Here is a 23572-nt window from a genome sequence, read left to right on the forward strand (position 1 = left end):
AATTAAAAACATCTGAAACACAGGTAATTATGAAACTATATGGTGAATTTTCCTATAAGTTTAAATGCATTAGATATCAGAATTTTATTTCATTTGCTCTTTTACTGCCTAAAAATCTGTCATTTTTATGTCTATATTGCATAAAAGTTTAGAATTTCTGAATGATCTATTTAGACACTGGGGTGTTTTGTCTCTTGACTTGACTTTGCCTGATACACTCAATGAATATTATCTCCAACTACTAACTTTTTTTTTTTTTTTTTCATGTAATCTCACTCACTATGTCACCCAGGCTGCAGTGCAGTGGCGCTGGAGTGCAGTGGCGCTGGAGTGCAGGTTCAAGCAATTCTCTCACCTCAGCTTCCCAAGTAGTTGGGATTACAGGTATGCACGACCACACCCAGCTAATTTTTGCATATTTTGTGGAGAAGGGGTTTCACCTTGTTGGCCAGGCTGATCTCGAATTGCTGACCTCAAGTCATCCACCCACCTCAGCCTCCCAAAGTGCTGGGATTACAGACAGGAATCACTGCACCGGGCCCAGCAAATAGTTTTTTTGTTTGCTTATAACATCAAACAAGGTCCTTGAAATGAGTCCTCCTAATAAGTAAAACTATAGTATCTAAAGTATTAATGAATCTATTTCAAGAGAAAGACTATATTTTATTAGGAACATTATACATTAGTATTATTTATTACTATCATTTATAAGGGGGATCCATTTTAGAGGTGTTTCTAAATTCTGTGATTTTTTTTCTGCTGCAAGATATGAATCTTCTAAAGTATAATTTAACACACTTCATCAATAAAGTATTTCCATGTTAAAAAACAAAAACTGAAGTAAACACTATATTTAGTTGCATTATATGTGGTTTCTTTATATTTTGGCATATAATCCTTATGTTGTTGAAGGACCAGCATCAGTCTGCAGACCATATTTGGAATAGTACAGTTCCAGGGAATCCACGAGTGGAGAATTTATTCTAATATCTGGTTGAAGATTTTAGACTTATCTGTATGATTCTTCTGAAGGTTTTTCCTTCCATCATTGTAAAGCCTTCTGAAAACATCATTAAATTAATGCTTATGGAATTCTAGCTTTAACTAATTGTAATTATTTTTGAATCCTCGAAATTTATTCTGCAATGAGTATAATGCTTTTTTTGAAAGGCATTTCCAGTTTTAGACAATTGCTTAATGTATTTCACTTAGTCATGATAAAAGTAGTGTCTCATCTGCCATTCTCCTGATGTACGTGGTATCTTTGCCTATCTTTACCTCGGATGGAGGCCATTTTTTCATCAATTGTTACCCGGCTAAATCTGTTTTTTGTTTGGTTTTGGTTTGTTTGTTTGTTTTGTCATTGTTCTATTCTTTCCCGATTTTAATTGGCCCTGTTTGGTTTGATTCGTGTTTGCAGCTGTTTGTGAAATTAAAGTTGCTCTGTCCCATTGTACTTGATCCTCCCGTTGCAATGGGCAGCCTTTCTGGAAATTAGATTATTGTTTACTTCAAAACCCTAAACTAAGCAGTCATTGTCAATTTTCAGATGCATCAGTATTAATTCACACAGTACCTGCCATCTGTTCATTTCATGGGGTCATAACAGATCATTTCTGAACTTGACTGCTTTTTCTATCATTTTACTGAATGATATATCAGAGCATCCCATAATGGTTATCAAGCTATGAAGCTATCAAGCAATACACCTACATTTTCTTCATTTATATACCTGTGTTAATTCACTGCTAAAACCCTTGAAACCAGTAAACAATGTCAGCCTCATAAACAATCAAGCAGAACTGATTCCCTCATGTTTCCAAACATGAAAACACAGAGCTCTGTCTACATTCACCACTGGAAAAATGAGACCTTAAGAAATGCAACCTTTACCTTAGTTCTTATGTTTATTCAGTTGCCATTTCCATATAAAGGTATCTGAATTGATTGATTTTACATATTGACAGAAACTTATAAATTCACATTTAAAATGTGTATGTTTCTTTTTATCTTTCATGCAGTGATCTATTTACAGCATGAAAGAGACATTTTCGTCTTAGGTTTCTTTGGTGTATAAACCGTGCTATGAACCATACAAATACACGTTTTTAGCCATAGAAACCTGCTTGGTTAGGTGCAACTGATAAAGATGTTTTCTTTGAAATTCTGTCTGCTTTGGCTTTCAGTCGAATTAGTGCAGCTTTTCATTCTTGGGAATATGCAGACGTTTGTGGTTGTTATATGTCTCAACTATGAGGCAACCAACACCCCCTGCTGCTTGCCTTTTCACCCTTTCCTTATGCTGTGACATCCTTTTTACAAGATGGGTCAATTTATAGTCTTTTACTGTCAATTTACAATTTACAGTCTTAGGTCAATTGTCTGAAGTTTATTTTTACCTATTAATATTATACCTAGTCTTGCTTCTTAGGATTTTCTCTGTGATTCAATCAATATCAAAGCAGTTTTGTGGTTTGGTTTGATTTTGCTTTTCCTATATTAACTCACCCTTATGATTCTCTGATCATTGAGATTTCCCAGCCTAATCTAGCCAGGATGGCACATAAATATCTTCCTATTCCATTTCTGAATCACAGTACAAACAAACATACGTTGCTTGAATAATAATTCAAATGGAAAACAGATGCTATAAATACCTGTTGCATTTATATCATGTAAGAATGAACATCTTAATTCTTAAATAAGTATACATGTACAATTGTATGTGTCCATACATGTTTGGATATTAAACACATGGAAAATTAGTATTTGCCTCTTTTTGTTTATGTGAGTTCGTTATGCTTTGGCAATTGTGAAATTGTTTAAGAAGCTATATAATAGGTGGTCCAAGTACCAGCCCCATAGGTATCACCCACGAGCTTATTAGATGAAAATTCTCAGGCTATTTAAGAAGGCTACTTAAAATAATATTTTATTTAAGTTCATTACATATTTATTCAGTTCATATCTTACGAACCATGTTAAAATACAGGTGCATAAATAATTCATGATACATATTGACAGAAGTCTATAAAATCAAATTTAGAATATGAAGTGCTAATTTATTTTTATTTGCTCTATTATAAAGAGAATAAATGACAAGCAGAAAACTTGGGCAAGAATGAAGGTGTTAGAACTTTGTGATTTTAGCTTGTTTAATTTCTAGCACTTGGAGGCAGCTGCTTGTCAATTTACATTCTTGAAGATCCACACCATTTAAATGTTGCTTAAAATATTACCAGGTGCACAAAGCCCTCTCAAGTGCAATTAATTTAAAAGTGCATGAATGCTGTTCAATTCATCAACATCCATTGAGTCTCACTAAAACAAAAAATCAAAATAAACACTTCATTAAATATACTTGTCCATCTCTATTTTAATGTGAGAATTTATCACTGTCATAATTAAATTATACTATGATTAAATATTTTATGATTTTTAGTCTTTCCTGTATAAAATTAAATTTGCCTTTATGGAATATAAATTTGGATATTAAACACATGGAAAATTAGTATTTTCCTCTTTTTGTCTATGTGAGTTCATTATGCTTTGGCATTTGTGAAATTGTTTAAGAAAGCTACATAATAGATGGTCCAAGTATCAGCCCCAAAGGTATCACCCAGGAGCTTATTAAATGGAAATTCTCAGACCCATCCAGTCAAACAATGGAAATCAGGATGATTCAGTTGGATTTGTGCAAGCAAGTAATAATTGTAGGTTAAAAATATATGATGTCACCGTTTGACTTTCAATTTTTATTTTAAAACAAAATTTGGTCCCTGAATTCTTTTATAATGGAAAAATTTTTGTTAACATCACTAACTGAAATAAAGCTTCCAATTATTTAAATATGTTGATTAACCAAGTGAGAATTATTTCTCTTTCTACAGGACACCCAGACTTTCTGCCAACTGGTTCCTTTAGGACTTATGACTTCTATGTTTTTGGTGGATAAAGCTAAAATGTGGTAATGGTTGCATGACTCTCAGTATTTGCTAAACATCATTTACTTGTACTATTAAAATAAGAGAATTTATGGTATGCAAACAATACCGTAGTTAAATTGTTTTAAAAAGTGAAGAACCAGACAAACATAGTTGGATGTTTACTACTGGATTTTCCTTATTTCCTTTAAATATTATATTTCACAGGTTTGGAAAATCATTATTTAATTGTATATGCAAACTATTTTTTCTCTGCGTAGAGATATACATAAGTAATCACTGGATTGGCCAGAAATACATCTTTGAATGTCAAGAAACTGAGATATTTACTTGACAAAATGGAAAAATTCACATTATTTTTAAGGGCACAGAAAAAAATTGCATGCCTACTGTCATTTGTTTTTCTCAGAAGTTTACTTTTGTACAACTAGTAAGCATATTTTTCAATAAAATAAAAATGTGGAAGATTGAGTGTGTGTGGTTAAGTAATATTACATCCTTTGTGTGTGGTATTTGGGAGGAATTAAAAGTTAACAATCTAATTTTGGAAGGGGAATTACAATAAAACTATTAATATGAACATAAAAGTGTTCAACCATCCTTTATTAAGACAAATCAACTTTCAAATTAATTTCAAGAAGAAAAGCTAATATTTTGCTGATAAGCTATAATTTTCCCTTTAATAATTATCTTTTAAGAATGTCACATTTTATTGAAATGACTAATTAATTCACTGCACTGCTTTCCTAATAGCAAAAGAATCATGGTAATTAAAAGGAGATAACAAGAATTTTCACTAAAAAGAATAACTTGAGTGGTGATAAATTGGTACTGCCTTCTACAGTGTCAATTTAAATTTAAATCTACACCCACGATATTGGCCACCTCTTAGAGAAGCAAGATGGGATTTTTCCACTCTAAGAATTAAAAAAAAAAACATGCTAATAATGATGCAAATATACTGTGATGTAAGGAAGGCTAAGATTAATCAAACCTCCAAATCCCCTTATGTCTTTGCATTGAATTCAGACGAATCACAAGAAAAACACTTCTCCAGTGTCACAGGCAATGTGCATCTAAGGCAACTATGTACAGCATTCTACCAATGCCATTAGTATCAAACTAGTTTTTACATTATGTCTTATGCTTCATGATCATATTTAATTTTTACCCATAAATATCATAGTGCCTAGGGTTTTTTCACAAAATTCAAGCATCTGTTTTGTTAGCCCAGTTATATAAACAAATAGTATTTTGTCCTACATGAGGGCAAAACTATTTTATCTAAATTGATAGGGAATGACAGTCACTGTGCCTGTAGGGAATTGCAACTATACTGACAATTAAATGGTATTACAGAGTCTATGAAGACGGGGTATCTGTGGCACATTCAATGGGGAGGAGTCTTAGCTGTGAAAACTGGAGTTTATCTACCACAGTGGATTTATTTGGCAGTATACAGAAGGAATTATTCAGATTTTAGTTGACTTCCTCTTCCGCTGAGTGTTTTTGCTTAGGGAGTGAAAACAAGAGCCTGTAAAATTTTACCACGCTTCTATAAATGTATGCATTCACCAATTCCTCACAGTGATTGAATTTGGAATTTAAAGATATGAGATATATCCTAATTCCAAAATTCTGAAGTTCCATAAAATATATTGTCATATTATCATCATGCTTCAATGAAGTTTAGCTCATTATCATCTGAGTAACTTTTGTCGTATTTTTTCTGGTATCAACAATAATACCTAATTATTAGGAGATTAATTTGCATGACCAAAACAAAAAACAAAAAAAATAAAAATAAAAGCAGCCCGGGGTAACTCAGTTTCATGCCGTTGGCAGAATCAGAGACTCCAAATTTCTGCATCTTGAGCACATGGCTTAAACCAATTTATATTCCTCGATAACTGCTAGAGACTGTGCTGTCTGTCATGTGTACATTTCATAGAGAAGGAAGTTAAAAGGGGAAAAATGTGCCCTATTTTTCTAAGACAACTTTCTGGAAGTGACAACACTGCAGACATCTCATTGGCCAGAATTTTTTTTTTTTTTTTTTTTTTTTCCCACAAGGCCACATGTAGCAGTAAGGTAGACTGGAAATTCTATTCTTTGTTATAGGTAGCAATGTATAGGAATAAAAATTGGGATATTATTACTAATGAAGAAAGTGAAAATGAATATTGAGAGGTAATAGCGCTTTCTGATGCAATCAATGCTTTTATTACAGCATTTATGTTTATCTAACTCCCAAAAGATACTTCTTCCATTTTGGCATATTTAAAATAAATATTCCTTTAAAACTCCATGAACACAACTATCATTTGAGACTGTTCCTAATTTTACCATATCACATAAAAAGATCTTTACTATTTCGCTATTAACATAAAATCTCAACACCCCCACCTAAACAATAACTTTCCCACCTTCTTCCAAGAAGGAAATGGCATCTCTCTTTTCCTCACAGACCTCTGTGACTTTCTCCCCCAGGCAGACCTGGACTACATGCTTTTCCAGGTTTATTTGTCTCTCTGATGTTTTGAGAATAAGAGCGTGTGGTCTGTTTGGGGAAAATATCAGAGCCTACATTCCAAAAGGCTGCCATTTTCTTGCCCTTTCCTCTGAAAAATTAATGTATTCTGAACAATCTCGCCCATCTGTTTGTACAGCAGAGAATGGGTTTCCTGATTTATTCAAAGCCTCTTTCCAGTTTGTTTTACCATGTTCGCCTTTAACTCAGGAATAGAACAGAGTGTATTTTGCATTCCTTGCTCGGTTTTAATAGAATAAAATGAAAAGTTTAAACAGGGTTAACCCTTGCTTCGTTATCATTTCTCAGCACGAAAGACCAATGAATCCAATGTGTGTCTTCTCTTTTGTGGATAAGACATCACCCCAGGGTCTGTGTAATGTCCAAGCAGGTAAAGTAAACCTAAGTAAAGTCTATGATCTCGTGTAGATTTGCAGTGCTCCTACAGTAGATGTCAACAGAAAACAGATTTTATAAATACCCGTCTGAATTAAATTTAAGCATATGTACCTTGATATATGTAGGTTTTTTTACATAATCAAATGTCTTTTATACTTGCTTCATAATTGTGAATGCATTTGTGTGTATATAAATTCATATAATGTAGAGTGCATATTTAATATGTATTAATCCTAAGGGTATATTATGTGAGCCTATATTTGCAGGTAGCCTAGAAGTTTCTGTCAAGGATACTGCTTGTGGCCAAATAAATATATAAGTCAATGCACCATTTAGAAAACAGTTAAGTTGGTAAATATTCAGAAGTAAATACAAAATTATGTAAGCATAATTAAATATAATTAATATATGCTATCAGTATATACATATTTGATAGATAACATAACCATAGCATTATATAGTGATAAAATATGTTTAAGCAGATGAAGCATATGGAAAAATACCCAGAGACTAGCGAATGCACGTGACTATGTGACTATTTGTGGACGTATGAATATTTGTAGGGGTGTGTGTGTGTGTGTGTGTATCTGCATCTGTGCTGGCGAAGTCTCCTGACTGGATTTGGTCTCTAGCCCATACTCCACAAAGAAGTTTTGTAAGTCAGTTAACTAAATGATGTCTTGGAGCTTCAGTTTGCTAGTCTACCAAATGAAAGGATTGACTTACTTGGATAAATGTAAATGTTTTTCTTCCCTTAAGTGTCCATGGCCTTTAAGAAATGGCATCATCTATAGAAGAAGAAAAACAAAGAAATATGTAATTTCTGAATCATTGTTGGACATAATGATGTCTAGAGATAGCCATCCATAAATAATGTTATTCTAACTCAGTCTGAGTGCAGCCTAAGATCTTAATTGAGAACTTCCTATGCTTGCTCATATAGTGTGTCTTCACACCACACATTTGGATCCAGACTAAGTTACTTTACATTTGCAACACAGCATAACTAGATGGAATTGTAGCACACTGCGCACCTAACTCCTCTGAGGATTTATCGACTCTGGAATTGTTCTTCATTTTAATTAAACAAAAAAGTCATTCTTGACATTTCTTTATTCTTGCAGATACAATGTATTAATTTATAAAATTTTTTAAACTTAACTAAATTATACATCTTTCTTGGAGGATCAGTTTTATACTTCTTTGACCCTTCCATATAAAAAAAGGGTCAAAGGACCCTTTTTCAGGGTCCTGGAAAAAGATGAGCAAATATTATAAGATCTTTTCCAATCAATGACATTGGCACAATATGGAATATGTATTGTCTTAAATTTGTATAGTCTAATGTGAAGAATTGTAGCAAAAATTATGTGAAGACATTTGAATGATGAATATGAATTAGTTTATGTATTGCTTATCCTAACTCAGGACAATCTTTACATCCATATAGAACAGAACAAATGCTAACCAATTCACCATGATACCAAATTCTAAGCCATATTTACCCCCCACTTTCTTCTGGTATTTCTAATGGGTAATGAATGTAATTCTTCAATAATTTTAAAAGGATATTGTCTCTTGCTAGATGAGAAGTGAAAAAGCAAACAAGAAGACAAACTCTATAATCACCTGCTAGTGTGTTTTAGTCAAAATCAAGAGTCCGTAGAGATTGCTTTTCTAAAATCTGAGATTGTGAGTGCTATTGGGAGTATACATGGATTATTTTCTAATTAAAAGAGTACCCTCTTCCTGTGAAAATGGAAGGATGATAACAGAACAGGCTAAGCCAAATCCTGGAGAAGGTTTTTTGGCCGCCAAGAGGTGTCATTTGGTTGAGGGAAAAAGCTGTATCTATTTCTTGTATAAGGATAGTTTAATCACTCCAGTGATGCTTAAGTAGGTACACAGGGACTCTCACCGTGGCCCACTCTCCCTCATGTGAAGAAAAAAAGAAGTGGGGATGAAGCCACCAAAGTGTACTCCCACCTTCATGTCCTGCAAAGCAACACTAAGAACTGCCCAACATGGATAATATTGTGGTGGTAATACACCTGTGAAACAGTAGCTACAGAAAGATGCTTAATCATCTCATTTATATCACTCCATCAGGACTGTCCTGTGACTTTAAGATTACTTCACAGTAGATACTTGATAAAATAAGTATACATTAAATTATTTAGGGATTAGTGAGGTGCTTTTACCAATTCTAAGGGCAATGTACTTTTTCATCTTTAAATCTTACACCGATGAGTGAAAGTTTGCTTCTTTGTAAAATGAGGGTTTCTCAAAATGTTCTTTCACTTTAAAAACATCGCATTGTTTTATCAACTCTCTTCCCCTATTATCTACAATACCAAGCCGTCGTTTTGAAAGCAGTAGAAAATAAGGCCTGGGTTGCTTCAAGAATTATTATTGAAGTGTCCTGACCCTGTTCAGAAGGGTCACACAAAAAAGAAGAGGACCCAAAAATTTCAGAGAACTTCCACTGCAGCCGAGAGGCTAAGGTTCAGAGAAGACACATCACAGCTGGTATTAATGGTAATGGTCAATCTCAGCGGAATTGGAGACTTCCATGTATTCTGGCTGAAATGGAACTCAGTGGCTATTTGTTCCTCACCATTTAAGGTTTATCCATACCAAAACAAAGGCCCAGACACATTAAATGGCCTGTGCAACACTGAACACTGAAGCATTTTGTCGTATTGCTCTTGGGTTTCCTCCCTCTCTTTGTCTTTTAATTACTGATTTTAGAAGTCATTTAACTTCTCATTAAAAACAAAACAAAAAGAAACAAAACTGAAGATTTTTGTACAAGTGACCCTTTGCCATGACATGTCTATTCTATAATATAAATAGACTTTGATAGAGAGATATTGTCTTGAAGAAAAATAGCTCACCTCTCTAAGACTTAGAAAATTAAGCACCACAGAAAGTGCTATAAACCGGTAGTGAAATTACGTGATGGCTATTTATAATTGTATTTGAAAAAGGACAGAAAAGACAAAATAAAATGTAAAATCCCCCATGATTCCACAAATGTTTTAAAAAATTGTAACCTGATGAAATTGTACTTACTGAGGAAAGTTTAAACTTTCCATTTCAGTCTGCATGCACTTGCACATGTGAATATGAAGAGACGTGTGTATTTGTGTACATGTGTTTTCAGAAGTAAATAAATGGAAATTGGGGAAAATAGATTTCACTTTTCACCTATAAGCTGATATTTTTCTCAGCCCTGGAAACATACGTGTATAATACATGAAAGGTTAACAAACCTAAAAGTCACCTTAAATGTTTTCTGCCTTGACTCGATATTTACATTTCAGAGTTGTCTTCTTACCTCCGTGTTTATGTCCTAACCAGGATACACATGTAGACTCCACTCCCTGAACAACTTACAAGACAAGAAAGCAGCACTGGTAAAGCCTACATCAATTCTAGGGTGCTGATTTCATTCTTGTATTCTCTTAATAAATTATTGATGATGCAACATTGTCTTGGGAATATTATTAGAACCAGGTCACCACTAACAGCTTTCAAAGCACTGCAAGTGGATGAAAGACTTCCTCTGAATCTAAAGTGAATTAATTTGCATAATGAACTTTTCCATTCGTCCATGGGCAGCGTATGAGAATTCTCTGAAAACTGTTAAATGATGTCCCTGCTTTGTTTCAGTGCACCTGAAAAGTGCAAAATTATCAATCTCATCAAATGAATGGGTACTAAGTTATTCAACTTTCTAAGATCCTTACGTCTTTCAGTGAAGTTCTTTTAACAAACCTGTCTATTTTATTGCCAAAATTAACGTAGGTGAAAACGAGGAAAATGCCAAAATTTTACTTTTACTCAGAGTGAAGTGAATAGCTAGGGTAAGAATGTAACCGGGCATATTTTATAAGGACCAGTGTATCTGAGACCGAAGAAGAGGAACAGACGTGGAAGCAGAAATACTAGTCAGGAGGTCATGCCCTAAGCAGGAGAGAGCATGTGCAGTGGCACTGCAGTGACTGGGAACTAATCAGACGTGGGCCATTTTAAATATTTAGCAGGTAGATGTGTGGTGAGAGAAATAAATGAGTTACACTGACTCCAATTCTTTATCCTGAGCTCCTGCAGGGATAAGATGGGAAAGGCAGCAGAGAGAGAGTCAGTTATAGATAGACAGACCAGGAGGTCAGCTTTGGAAATGGACATGATGATTTAAGAGGTATATTTAACTTTCAAGTAGAGAGTTTGAAAAAGTCATCATGAATTATGTGAATTTTGTTTATAATCTTACAAAAGATTGCATTCATGTATTTGTTGATAAGGACTGAAAGTACTGATAGATTAAATTATGAAATAATATTTCTTTATTATTATTCCCCTTCTTCATGGCCCATTTATTTTTCCCTCACCATGAATTAATGCCATGACAACAGGACACTTATGGAATTATTTTTTACTCTGTGAGTGCAATATATTCATACAACATGTGGATTATATCTTTTGCATATACTTGTCAAGTCTTGCCCGATAATCAAGGAATGCACTGCTTTCTCTCTCCTTAAAGGAGCTTTTGGTCAACAGGGAACAAGGTGGTATTTCTAGCTGAGAAAGCTAAAATGGTATTATGTTAAGCCCACCCATAACAGTTAACCTACTTTCATCATTTAAGATGCCTGTCAGACGGAACTTAAGAGGCCCTTTAACACATTTACCTTTCTATGGTAACTATGATTAGATGAGTCTGAAATAAATTTTCCCACTAAATATTAGTTAATATCTGCAAAGAGATCACACGTAAAATTGATCTTTATATATTATTTTCTGTATAGGAGACTTCTGGTGATTTAGCGATGTGTTTCATAACTTGTTAAAAGATAGATGAGGGATTGCCTGTGTCTAAAGCAAGTATTTCCAGAATAGATTAATAATGTATAAAGGTGATTTTTACTTTTGAATTATGATTAATAAAACCAAAATTAATACACATGTAAAATGGATGCATTCATGTTTAAAACAATGCCACACTTAAACCAAAAATGAAGCCATTCAAACCTTTTATTGCCAGCAAGAATCTCTGCCTTTTAATTACATGTGACCATCACTCTCCATATCTAAAGAAGTTTTACATTATTTCCGAATGAAACCCATCAGAGATGAATATGAAAGACAGTTTTCCCTAAGCATCTATTTTATTCACTGTTTTGTTTGCTTGCTTATTTCTTCATAAAATACACTTCGAGTTCTAACAATTCAGACAAAATGTGTGTTATTATCATAATATCACATGTATTTTAGCTATGGTAAGGCACTTTACTCAATGGTTTAAAATGGTTTTATTTGGTTTGTTTTGTTTCTATTTGAATCCTAGAAACAGTCTGTTTGAATCCTCTGAGTTGAATTCCGTGTTCTGCATAGTGATGAGACCACTAAGTAAAATTTATTGTTAGACGAAACTCGTAATATGAAATATAGGCGAGGCTTGAGACACACACACATCATGTTCCTAAGCAATGTTTGTAATTTTGCTTGTGTGTGTGTCATGTACTTATAAGGTTTTGTTTTGAGGGTTAACTTGGCCTCTTGAAACAAGTAATGAAGTATTCTCTCCTCTATATGCCTGAAAACATTTGTATAAATTTGATATTATTCATTTCTTTATTTTCATTTCAGAATTTACCAATGAAGCCATCTGGACATTTAGAAAAGTTGTAATTATGACCTCAATTTCTTTTTTGTTTTTATACTTTATAAATTTTATAAACCCCATACATTTTGTTTTTAAACTTTGTAAATTTTAGGTTCAGGGTACATGTGCAGCTTTGTTACATAAGTAAACTTAGGTCAATGGGGGTTTGTTGTGCAGATTATTTCACCACCCAGGTATTAAGCCCAGTATCCATTAGTTACTTTTCCTGATCGTCTCCCTTGTCTCACTGTCCACCCTCCAGCAGGCCCCGGAGTGTGTCACTCCCCTCTATTTGTCCATGTGTTCTTGTCATTTATCTCCCACTTTTAAGTGAGAACATGCAATATTTGGTTTTCTGTTGCTACATTAGTTTGTTAAGAATAATGGCCTCCAGCTCCATCCATGTCCCTGCAAAAGAAAATATCTCATTTTTTATGGCTGCATAGTATTCCGTGGTATACTATGTATCCCAAATAGTATATGTATCCCATTTTCCCATTTTCTTTATCCAGTCTAATATTCATGGGCATTTAGGTTGAGTCTACGTCTTTGCTAGTATGAGGAGTGCTGCAACAAACATACACATGCATGTGTCTTTATAATAGAATGATTCATATTCCTTTGAATTATACTCAGTAATGGGATTGCTGGATTGAATGGTATTTCTGATTTTAGGTCTTTGAGGAATGACCACACTATCTTTCACAATAGTTGAACTAACTTACACTCCCACCAACAGTGTATAAACATTCCTTTATCTCCATAAATTCACAACCATTTGCTATTTTTTCAACATTTTAATACCCATTATGACTGGTATGAAATGGTTTCTCATTGTGGTTTTGATTTGCATTTCTCTAATGATCAGTAATGTTGAGCTTTTTTTCGTATGTTTGCTGGCTGCATGTACATCTTCTTTTGAAAAGTGTCTGTTCATGTCCTTTGCCCACTTTGTGATGTTTTTCTCTTTTCTGGTAAATTTAAGTTATTTATACATGCTGAATATTAGGCCTTTGTCAAATGGATAGTTTGCTAAAATTTTCTCCCATTCTGTAGGTCACTTGATAGTTTCCTTTGTTGTGCAGAAGCTCTTCAGTTTAATTAGATCCCGTTTGTCAATTCTTGCTTCTGTTGCAATTGCTTTTGGCAACTTCATCATGAAATCTTTGCCCATGCCTATGTCTTAAATGATAATGTCTAGGTTTTCTTCTAGGATTTTTATAGTTTTGGGTTTTACATTTAAGTCTTTAATTAATCTTGAGTTGATTTTTGTATATGGTGTAAGGAAGGGGTCCAGTTTCAATCTTCTGCATCTGGCTAGCCAGTTATCCCAACAGAGTTTATTGAATAGGGAATTTATTTCTGCATCATTTATTTTTGTCAGGTTTGTCAAATACCAGATAGCTGTAGGTATGTGGCTTTATTTCTAGATTCTCTGTTCTGTTCCACTGTTGTATATGCCTTTTTTTTTTTTTTTTTTTTTTTTTTTTTTTTTACCAGTACTATGTTGTTTTGGTTACCGTAGCCCTATATTACAGTTTGAAACATGGTGTCTCCAGCTTTGTTCCTTTTGCTGAGGATTGTCTTGGCTATCCAGGCTCTTATTTGCTTCCATATGAATTTTATAATATTTTCTAGTTCTGTGAATAATATTAATGATAGTTTAATAGGAATTGCATTTAATCTATAAATTCCTTTGGGCAGTGTGGCCATTTTCACAATATTGATTCTTCCTATTCATGAGCCTGTTATATTTTTATATTTGCTTGTATCATATCTGATTTCTTTGAGCAGTATTTTGTAGTTCTCCTAGTAGGGATCTTTCACCTCCTAGTTAGCTATATCCCTAAGTATTTTATTCTTTTTGTGGCAATTGCAAATGGGATCTTGTTCCTGATTTGGCCTTTTTTTTTTTTTTTTTTTTTTTTTACAGGCGATGCCTTTGCAGTTTTTGAGGTTTTTAAGCTTCCCTGCTCTTATAGCCTTTTCCCAGATATTTCTACTTATTTTGTTTGAGATACAAATTAACAAAATAATTTTAGCATATACACATTTAGAAGTGACCAAGACAGATTTACTTTTTTTAAGTTACCTGTAGTTATGATGGTTATCTGTTGCACAGCAAAGAAGGCCAAGGTGAAGTCCGAAACATTTAAAAATGACTCAATAATCTCTGGCTTTCGAGAGAAATTCTTGATAAATATGTTAACCAGTTTCCCTCATGTTTTAAGGAAATTTATCACCAAAGATGAAGAGAAACTCCACCCTAGTTTGCACATTGCAAATTAATTGCTAGGTCATTTTTAAAACAATGAATAAAAGAATCAGGAAACCAAGAGAGGTACATGTGAAAGAATAAATTGCCAGCGCTTGTGTGTGTGACAGAAAGTGAGGGTCATATACCTGTCACACACACACACACACACATTCACCTGACTTCATATGCCTCTTTTTCTTAAAACATATATGTGTATGTATACATTCTTGAAATATATATATATATATATGTGTACACACACACACACACAGTTTTTAATTTTTAGCAGAACTGAGATGTTCCCATCCTCCCACCCAAGTCATGTTGAGGGAGAGACAGAAATGAATCAGTCTCCCTGTGCCTGATCTAATCACAGCTTTCTGGTCTCAAAATAACTTGCCTCTCTCTTTTATCTTGAGATTGTTGGTGATGTCATGCAATTGCTTTTTCTTTTTCAGTGGAGTGAAAAAGAGCACAAGTTATAGAGACTGAAAAACATCTCATCTCTTTGTTCCCACTTTTATTGTAATTATATATGAATTTTCTCTTAAAGGGACGGAGCCTGATTTTCCTCTCCTTATATATGGACTGGACTTAATGCCTCATTCCTAAGAGAGAGAATAGCTTGGACACGTATTCTTGTGAGGCTTGTGAGGCTAAATTAAAAAGGATGGTAATGTTTCACCTGATTCACTCTCTTTTGGGACATACAACTTCGGAGCTCTTAGTCACCAAGTAAGGTGTCCAGCTAGTCGGAAGCCATCGTGTTGAAGAGATCATGAGACCGAATCCTCTGAAGCAGAGAGGCCCCAAGCAGCCTAGCTACTCAGCTCTAGATACCAGCTCCTTGGTGTCAACTGCCAGACATCAAGTTCATGAGCAAGTGAGAAACACCTGAGGGATTGAGCTTTAGCCTTGGACAATTGTAACCCTCGGTGGTCTCCACACCTTCTAATGGAGGCATCAGATGTGATGGAGCAGAGACTGTTAACCCTTCTGCACCCACCTGGAATTTTTGACTCAGGGAATCTGAGAAAAATGAATGGTTTACGTCATTAATCTTATGGTCCATTATTTTATAGCCATGGGAAGACAACAGGCTAGCTCAGGCCACAATACCACGTATTAGTGACGATTGACAAATCCACCATTTGTGGATGAAGGAAAGTTTGTTACATAACAGAGGTTCTTTGATATATCCCTTAAAGTATATGATGTTACTTGATATCTTAAAGAACTTTCAGTCTCTCATTTAATAAAGTGCTTACTTGCTAACATATTACTTTTCAAATTTTTAAACAAGTATGTTCATTTGTTTATTCAGATGAATGCTAAAATTTGAAAGTCTTTGTTTAGGCAATTATTTCCATGCAGTAGGAAAAAATAATCAAAATTTTTAGAAGTCATTTATGACAGTTTTTTTGCATCGAGAAATATAAACATGATATAGCAGTATAAAATAAAATAGTCACCATTTGTGCTAATTTATTTATTTAAAAGTACTGACTTTGTTAATATCCTCTGAGTAAAAATATCTTGACTATAAACAACAGATGACTAAATTCCTCTGTGCAGACTCAAACCACAGGTAGGAACATTTCATTTTCATTAAATTTTTAGCACCACTGGTGATAAATATGAATATATTTTACATAGTTTATTATATATTATTTTCTAAATTAATTTTAAACGTAATTATCTCTTTCACTAATTTCGAATTGATAGTCACAAAACATCTGAAATTACATTTTGTTTGTCAACCATCTTCTTCATGACTAGATTTAATCGAATAAAGCAAATGTATAACAATATGGATGAATTTGAATTTATCTGCTCTTTCTTCTGGGTATTTGTTTACATAGCTTTTGTTTTCTGGACCCCACAGTGGGCATGGGCTCTAGCAGAAAGTGACTAAAGGAGGAAACTTGGGAGGAAAGGTTTTACAAGACTGATGAAGCACATGATGAACCTCTTAGTAAATAAGGTTTTGACTATTCCAAACACAAAATGGATTACCCATAAGAAACTTGAAATATTCTATGCATAAGAATAATTCTGTGGTTGGTACCATTTTCCTTATCAAGAGTTTTACCTGCTGGGTGCAGTGCCTCACACCTGTAATCCCAGCAATGTGGGAGGTCTAGGGGGGTGGGTCTCTTGCGTCCAGGAGTTTGAGACCATCCTGGGCAACTTAGCAAAGCCCCATCTCTACAAAAAAATTAGCCAGGCATATTGATCCACACCTGTAGTCCCAGCCTCTCAGGAGGCTGAAGCAGGAGGATCACATGAGCCCAGGAGGTTGAGGCGTCAGTGAGCTGTGTCCGTGCCACTGTACTCCATTCCTGGGCAATGGGAATGAGACCCTGTCTTAAATTTTTTTTTTAAAATTTTACCTTGGATTTTTATTTGTTATATATTATTTGCTTCTATAATTCTATCAAAACATGAAGATTACTTTTCTTTCAAGGTTATTAGTCTTTACTTCAACATTATATAGCTAATAAATATAAGTATTTCAATTCCCTGCCAAATGATGCCTTTAAACCTTACCACTTCTCAAATACTCCCAGTCATTTGTCATACTTTTGAATTTATATTCTTGTTGAGACAATTAAGTTGTAGCCTTTGAAGTGACTGAAAACACTATAACTCATTTATGAAAAATGAGTTCAGTTCCTTTTCTTACACTTGTATCCAATGCACTTTTTTATATTATCTGTTTAACATCGTGTATACAACTCCTTGGTAAAAGTTTCACTAAATGCATTGTAATTACTACACCATTAATTTTTATAAAAGAAGCTAGTACAAACAGGGTTGTGTTGCTCTTTGAAATCGTGCTAAGAGGAAGTTGTGAAGCAAAAGACTACATGTGGGTGTTCTAAGGCACCCACCAGATGATTTGTGAGGCACCCACATATAGCCTTTGGCTTCACAACTTCCTCTTAGGATGATTTCACAGTCCCTCAGTTACAGCAGAACTATTTCTCAGTTTACTTGCCTCAGAATATGGTAGAGTTTTATAGAAGTGGCATTATAAAGACAGCTTTCTGTTCTTTCTCAGCATGTAACACATTGCAGGCCCGAGGTATTACAACAAGCTTCCTGATGATTTCTTTCTATATTTCTAGATATTTTAGGTATGGATGGAAATTCTCTCTAGGATTATCTGAACACCCTTAACTGAGCAATGTGCCACTCTATTTAGACAATGGTTCTATAATCTGTGTATAAGTTTGGAAAAGAGAACTTTTAGGATCTACAGGCTGAGTTGTCCCTCTAAATGCAACCAACTACCAAACTACTACCCTGGGAAATATCTCATACCATCAAATACTATTCAGTTGTCACATTGAAAGATCCACCAAAGATTAATGAAGACCAACAAATGAATAAATGAATAAATAAGCAAACCAAATAAATAACTGAATGAATATATATGTGTATATGTATATATATGTGTGTGTGTGTATAAATTTATCTATAGACGCACTATGTTCTGTGATGTGAAAATTTAGACAGAGGATTTAAAGTCAAGTTCTAGTTCTCCTTATTCCTGGCACTAATGTTTGGAAAAAGTAACTTAATTTCAGTGATATTCTCATCTCCCCATCGGAGAAGAAAACAACAGCAAAAGAATCTACCCCATGTGTCTATTACCAATATTAAATGAGAATATCCTTGTTAAAAAGCACCACATTGAATGTATAGAATTAATAAACTATATACCTTTAGTCTTACACTAGATGGTACCAATAAGGCCCTAAGCTCTTCAGCTATTAGTGATCTCACACCGGTGTTCACTTCGAAAAAAAAAAAAAGCGTGGCCACTTCTTTGTTTGTGGTTAGTGCTTAAACCAAGAGAACACTTTTTATTTTCTAGTGAAGATGTGCCATGTATAATTGGATTTGAGGCTTGCAAAATTGAGCATCTGCCATATAAACCTACAGAAGTTATACTTGACTCTGATGACAAGCTCGAAGAATTCATTTTTCCAAATGCCATTAGAATGGAAGATGCTAATTAAGCCAAACTTCTCAGGTATCCCTAGTTCTTTACAGGAGGCAGGCTGATATTGATCTCAGGGACGTATTATCTAGTTACCATAAAGTCCTCCCAGGTAAATTAATGTTATCTACAGAGTTTTGCTGGGTCCCTAACTGCCCACCTTGAAAATTCAGTAAAATTACTTTTTGCAAGTGCACAGACCTCTTTTTGTATGTCATAAAACCTAGGTCAAATAGCCATGTTTCATATTTATGACATATGTATGAATTGACTACACTGTTGTAGTTTATAATAAGGAAGTATTATTACACTGTTACATGTACTTGTGCATTCATATTGTATCTTATAACTATAACTATAGACACTTTTATTCAATCGTCTGTGAACCTCGAAGAGCTAAGCAGGGCACTCCTACTCAGGATCTACACAGCAGGACTTCCCTTTGCTCTATCACTTCATCATTTAAAGTATGATTCTCAAAGTAGTAGCTTCTGTAGCATCTGTGAGCATGTTAGAAATTCGTTCTTCACTTGAGATTTACACAATCAAAATCTGCATTTTAACAAAATCACCAGATGGTTTGTATGTTGATGAATGTTTAAGGAGTGCCGTTCTAGTACTTACTTCAGTTTCATATCAGGTCCTCAGGATTTGTGTGGTTATAGGAATGGAAGCAGTTTGCACTCCCATGTGTATTGCAGCACTATTCACAATAGCCAGTATGTGGATTCAACCTAAGTGTCCATCAACAGATGAATGGTTAAAGAAAATGTGGCACATATGCACAATGGAATATTATTCAGCCATAAAAGTAATGAAATCCTGCATTTGCAACAACATGGATGGAACTGGAGGACATTGTGTTAAGTGAAATAATCCAGGCACAGAATGACAAATTTTGCATGTTCTCACTCTTATGTAGGAGGAAAAAAACTAAAGCAATTGAACTCATGTAGAGAGTAAAACAATGGTTACCAGAGGCTGGAAGTATACCTGGCAGGAGGGAATGAAATGGAGATGGTTAATGGGTGCAAAATATATAATCAGATGGAATAAATAAAATCTAGTATTTGATAGCACAAAAGAGTGACTATAGTCAACAATAATTTGCTTCATCTTTTCAATAACTAAAAGAGTGGACTTATTCATAATGCTGTTCACACAAAGAAATGATAAATGCTTGAGATGATGAAAATCCCAATTACCCTGAGGTGATTATTACACATTGTACATCTCTATCAAAGCATCACATATATGCCATATATATATATATATATACACACACACATATATACGCACACATATTATGTAACTATAAATATTAAAAATATTTTTTTAAAAATTACAATTAAGCAGTAAAATAATCAAGGGATGACTTCAAATGATTTCAACTACTGATGCTCAATGTTGCTATGTGTGTATGTGTGTGTGTGTGTGTTTATTTCTCCACCCACTAAAAATGTTTAACGACTAAAGTTATTTTTCTGAAAAGTCCCTTCCGGAGGTCCCAGGAGGGACATTGAGAGAAATTAAGAAATTTAAAGATTTAAAGACACATACTCATTGATGGTTGATAGAGCCCAAAATCTCTAGTCTTACGCTTTGATGACTAAATTCTGCTATTACATCTATTAGCTTTTTAAGCACTCAGAGGAGTATTGAATTTCATACACACATACAGGTAAGTATTTAGATATAGATATAAATTTATAGACATATGTGTGTTTATACATACATGTATACATACACATATACATTTTAAATAAATATGTTCTAAAAGAGTAACTGAGGTTGTCAGTGAGTGGTACTATTCAAGACTATTTTTCTTTGTGTAGTTTGCATTTCTGAAGCTACATTTTGTGATCAGAAAAAATAAAAAGATTTTCTTATTTGAAAAATATACTTGATCTTTGATAACTACTTATTAATGTCCCTACAGAAAAATATCCACACTATAAGAAAGCTCAGGCAGCATTTTATTTGACAAATGGCTAAAACACAAAATGTATTTTAAAATGACTCATTTTATTCATCTAGAATTTAATGAGGGCATTTCCAGAAATCACTTGTTTTTTTTAAGGAAAACAAGTTACATGTGATGTTTTGTAAGCTATTTATTAAAATCATGATAATGTTTCCATACAAAATTGCAATCATGGTTTAATGTGGCAGTTAATTCAATGGAAAGATGATAAGGGTAACAAGGAGCTAAATAAATCCTTCTTAATAAATGTTGTAAGATATTCTAAAGTTACAACTTATAAAATTGAATAGTTGGCCAATGCATCTTAAAAATTAAAAATTAAAGAATTAAAAAAAATTGTGAATATTCTGAGCACAAATACATACAACTCATTTTGATACGCTAATAAAAACAGAGAAGAAAAGAACATTGTTGTTTTATCAACAACTCAGCCTAATTTATGGAATGATTTAAGCCTCTTCTTTCTATCCCTTTAGATTTTATTGCATTTCTTCTTAGAATTGAATAGGTTTGTGTTAAAATTTATATTTTACAAAGCAGAGATCTGTACAATCCCAACCTGGGAGTAAAGATTGATTATAAAAAAATGTTGTTTGAGCAATTCATAAATACCTAGCTTTTTTAAAAAAAAAGATCCATTATACCATAAATATGAACCTTTGGGATAAATATAATGGCATATCCCTAGCTGACTGCCACCATCAAGGCCCTGGGTTTATATGCTTCTTCACAAACTCCAAGGCAGTTTGGTAACCGCTGTTTACCACTATAGACTGGGTTGCAGTTCATTCAATGTATAAAGATTCATTATTATATACGGAAGAGTTCCTACCATTATGATGAAGGGTGTTTAGAGAAAAGATACAGATTATTCAAAACCTGTAGCTGTAAACAAACAAACAAACAAAAAACCATGGATTGTTCTATTGAGATCTCTGAAGGCTTTTAACACCAGACAAAGTGGTTGCAGTTCATTCTATGTATAAAGATTCTATAGACTGGGTTGCAGTTCATTCTATGTATGAAGATTCATTATTACACATTATTACTGAAGAGTTACTACCATTATGATGAAGGGTGTTTGGATAAAAGACACAGATTATTCAAAACCTGTAGCTGTAAACAAACAAACAAACAAAAAAGCATGGGTTGTTCCATTGAGATCTCTGAAGGTTTTTAACACCAGACAAAGTGTCAAAATACCTATTATAAGAATGAAGTAGAAGATCATCCATGTGGAGGCAAGCCAGGATAGACTGTAAGACTAGTGGATCGAATGATACATTACACTACTGATTCATCCAGGGAGTGTTTCGCAGGTCAGAGACTCCTAAATAAGCCTACAAAGAAGGACTTGTGACAAAAAGACTATTCATTATTTAAACAAAAACTCATCCATCCATCCACATCCATGCACAGTTTCTCTTTATTTTAAACTTGAAGATCTCTTAGACTAATGTAATGAGAAAAAAACATATCATGACTCTCAAACAGACTGAATGAGAAAGAATGTGAAGGAACAACATCTGGTAGCTAACAGATATGCACATTAACACTTTGTGTTTCTGCATCTGGACGTGCCAAGTGGTGGAGAGCCAGATGTTTGCACAAGGGCAGTGGGAAGTCATGTGTTTCTGACTTGTTTTAAAGCACTTTCACATCTGTGTATTTTAAGTGTTGTGATTTTTAAAAAATCCTTTTCAAATTACGTACAGATTCTAACAAATAATCATGCAAGAGAGGGTAAATGCCTATTTGCATTTCTTTTTTCCCAACTGGGATGAAAATTGTAAGTCAATTTAAGCTACTGTTTAAGCAGACTGTGCCCAGTTCAAGCCAAGTCACTCACTATAAACTGTTCCCATGCTTGTCTTAATCTTTAGCCCCATGCAGCTTGCAGTTTAGCAACAATTTCTCGTAACTCAAGACACCCTTTAAGAATTTATGGTATGATTTAAGCCTCTTCATTCTATCCCTTTAGATTTTATCATATTTCTTCTTAGAATTGAATAGATTTGTGTTAAAATTTATATTTTACAGAGCAGGTAGTTATAGTTTGTGTGTGTATGTCTGTGTGTGTGTGCGTGTTTGCAATAACGACAAAGTAAATTATATCCCTTATATTCCAGGTATTCTGAGAAAAAGAAGATTTAAGGCACAGGGACTGTGCTCCCACAAATATTTCAAGAGATGTAATATTAATAGATGATAGTACATTTTTATTCTTTGGCTCCAAAACTCAGAACTAGAACAACTTGTTGCAAATGTCAGAGAATCTACTTAATAAGAAAGCATGTTATCATAACTTATCATAACATAAGCATGTGTTCATAATGCAGTAAGCCTAGAATCATTACAAACATTCAATTTGAGGCTGAAGGGACGAAAAATAATTCTCTACATATATTCACTGCCCCATCCAGACACTGAAAGGAGACATCCACCATAATTCTGTTGGGCTTTTTTTACTCACTACAATGATTCTTCCATGCATGTTATATTAGTTTCCTATAGCTGTTGTGTCAGTTCTGGGTTAGATTCTAATGAGACAAAATGACGGAAATAGTGAAAATACCAAAAGAATTAATGGTATAAAACAACAGAAAGTTTTGTCTCACAGTTCAAAAGTGAAGTCCTCTTTACTCTTCACTTTTTTTCTCTTCAAGGGGAGGGAAGGAGCCTCTCCTCTCCAGCCTCTCCTGCAAGCTGTGCTGGGTTTGGGGAGGGGAGTGCAAGTACTTTTGTGGCCACCCCAGCTGGTGTCTCACTAGGTTG

Source organism: Rhinopithecus roxellana, chromosome 21 (genome assembly GCF_007565055.1).
Source record: "Rhinopithecus roxellana isolate Shanxi Qingling chromosome 21, ASM756505v1, whole genome shotgun sequence".
Classification (NCBI taxonomy): domain Eukaryota; kingdom Metazoa; phylum Chordata; class Mammalia; order Primates; family Cercopithecidae; genus Rhinopithecus; species Rhinopithecus roxellana.